General features: G+C 44.3%; 1 pseudogene; it reads left to right on the top strand.

Annotated features, from left to right (window-relative positions):
• The first annotated feature begins 760 nt into the window (after nucleotides 1–760).
• Nucleotides 761–878, top strand: LOC136650496 (5S ribosomal RNA; annotated as a pseudogene).
• Nucleotides 879–2,500: the final 1,622 nt, after the last annotated feature.

Raw genomic sequence — 2,500 nt, 5'->3', positions numbered from 1 at the left:
AGTACCTTGTCAGTGTGCTGTGAGATGAAAAAGGTTGAAAATGACGACACTATAGATTAATCTGTGTACCCAGAGCCTCTCTTTAAGTTACATTTCGTGACCATCAACTCATCATTCCTAGACCATGAGCCAGTAATCTATCTAGCAAAAGACATGGCTGACCAGCAATTTGTGAAAGTATGTACAAGTATTATACACATGTTCTAGGGCAATGTTTTTCAGTGTCTGTCCCTCTGCCATAGCACTTCACCTGGCCCACCTATCAGAAGTACTACCAGAAGGTTCTGGTGGTACCAAAGCATCATCAGTTTTTAAGCTTTGCATCAAAGCACTACCAAAGCATCACCAGTTACTTCCAGATTGGAATGCTAGATGCAATACAACAAACACCAGTAAGAGGCTCTGGGCAGATGAGAGGTCTTTTTCCCGTGTGCAGAAAGCTCTGCCCACCTACTGCTACTTGTCGTGTTGCATTGCTGGTCTCGCTACCAGGTAGTGAAGGTCTGGGGGTCCCCAATACAACCAGGCACCACCTCAAGTACCACCGGTGGTACCACTGATTGAGAAACACTGTTCTAGATGTTTGTGTATGGATTGTAATGTTTTAGGATCCATAAATATTGAATAGAATAGAAATAAGAACTGGCAGATGCACTCTATACTTAATCACGAGTGACTTGAATTGACACAGCAACCTCAAGCACCTTCCTCTGCTCTAACAGCCCTTACAGCCTGTCCATTATCAATTCTGAGTAGCATCCCTACAGCAACTGTTACCCTGCGCGTGCCAGATCTCATCTGATCTCGGAAGCTAAGCAGGCTCAGGCCTGGTTAGTACTTGGATGGGAGACCACCTGGGAATCCTGGGTGCTGTAGGCTTATACCATAGTCTTTCGAGACTGAAGGTTGCCAACCGAGTAGCATCCCATACAATGGAATTTTTAGGTAGGAACCTGGGTATGTCCTGTTTTAGAGCAGGGTGCATACAAATTAGCAGACCCAGCAGAATTAGCTGTTGAATTTTGAGCATGGAGCCATACACAGAATAGTCAAAGCAATCCAGGTCATACACATATAATACAGCGGTCCAATGTTACCTTGTTCTAGTCCAGTATCCACAAAGCAAAGTTAAGGTCATATACAGTAATTGTTTGACAAAGTCTCCGGCAGCCCACTGCACTGGTTTGCCCACTGCACTGGTGGAGCTGCATAGTGAGGCTTAAGTGAGCTGAGCAGCCAATCTGTGTCTGCCCAGTTAATTAGGGCGTGGCTGCACAGGTGTAGTGCAATCCAGCTAACTCAGCTGCTTGCAACTTTCCTTGAACCAATTGTTTGCAACCAGCTCTGGCTATGTTAGCAAAGAGCTAACAGGAATGTCTCTAAATTATTTACCACTGCATGTATGCTATTCATACTTATCTCAAAGCAGCAGTTTCTGTCACTACCAAGCCACACATCTGCATGCCATTTTCGCACATCTTGACTATAAATACAAAACTATGCAGCCAGTTACATTAGGAGTGTCAACAAAGAAACAAAAAGTAGCGTAAAGTACACGAATCAATTCTCCAATTTTTTAGAACAAAACAAGGACTTTCTTGTCACTTTTTCAAAATAAAGAAGGGATGGGGGGAGTTACAAGTTTCCTCTAGGGTGGAAAGAAATGATGCTTGGGTACTGAGAGCAAAGGGAAAACCCATTGCTCACTAGTGTAAAGTTCAGGCCTGACAGACCCTGAGGAAGCCTGCACCTGGTTATCCCTGAGTTCAGCCATGATGAACAAAATGGAGTTCATCTCAGAGAAAATTGCCTGATTGTAGGGATCAGTGGCGCAGTGGTTCATTTTGAAGAGCAGAACCTCATCATGACACCCTTGTGTTCAGCAGGACTTACTCCCAGGAAAATTTGCATAGGATGGTAGCCTTAATGTCTCTCATGGTGCCCAGGCAAAAGATTATGGCCTAACATTAACACATATCTCTAGGCAATTTTCTCAATTTGCCTACCGCTGAGTCGGATGCTTCTTCTCGGCTAAGGTCCTCTGAAAAAAGTTTCAAAGCAACACCTGCTGACAGTATCACTGTTATTACTTTGGAGATGTCTCCAAGCTCTGCTCCCCAAGCTCCCCCTCAACTACACCCCTGCCAGAGACAGTGAAAGCAGAATTTTTGGGAAGCTGGCTGATAAAAAGTTGGACATAACACTATTTAGTTATACAAGGGGCAGTAGCCATAGCAAATACAAGGGGCAGTAGCCACAGCAAATACCATAAAGGAGCACAGCCAAGATAATGGCCTGGACTGGCACCATGGCAACCCAGAAGAAAGATGGCCCAGTACATATGATACAAGCATGGGCAATAAGAGGATTGACAGAGAAATGATGAAGAATCTAGTCATATTGCTTACTGAAGAAAAAACTGGGTGAACAAAATTGGAAAAAGGTTGTCTCTACTTCTGTCTCTGGGAAAGGGAAAGGGAAGGAGCACAATGGCAGGCAC

This window comes from Tiliqua scincoides, chromosome 4 (assembly GCF_035046505.1).
Source record: "Tiliqua scincoides isolate rTilSci1 chromosome 4, rTilSci1.hap2, whole genome shotgun sequence".
Classification (NCBI taxonomy): Eukaryota; Metazoa; Chordata; class Lepidosauria; order Squamata; family Scincidae; genus Tiliqua; species Tiliqua scincoides.
Note: the sequence above shows the minus strand (reverse complement) of the source record. Positions and strands in the feature narration are given on the sequence as shown.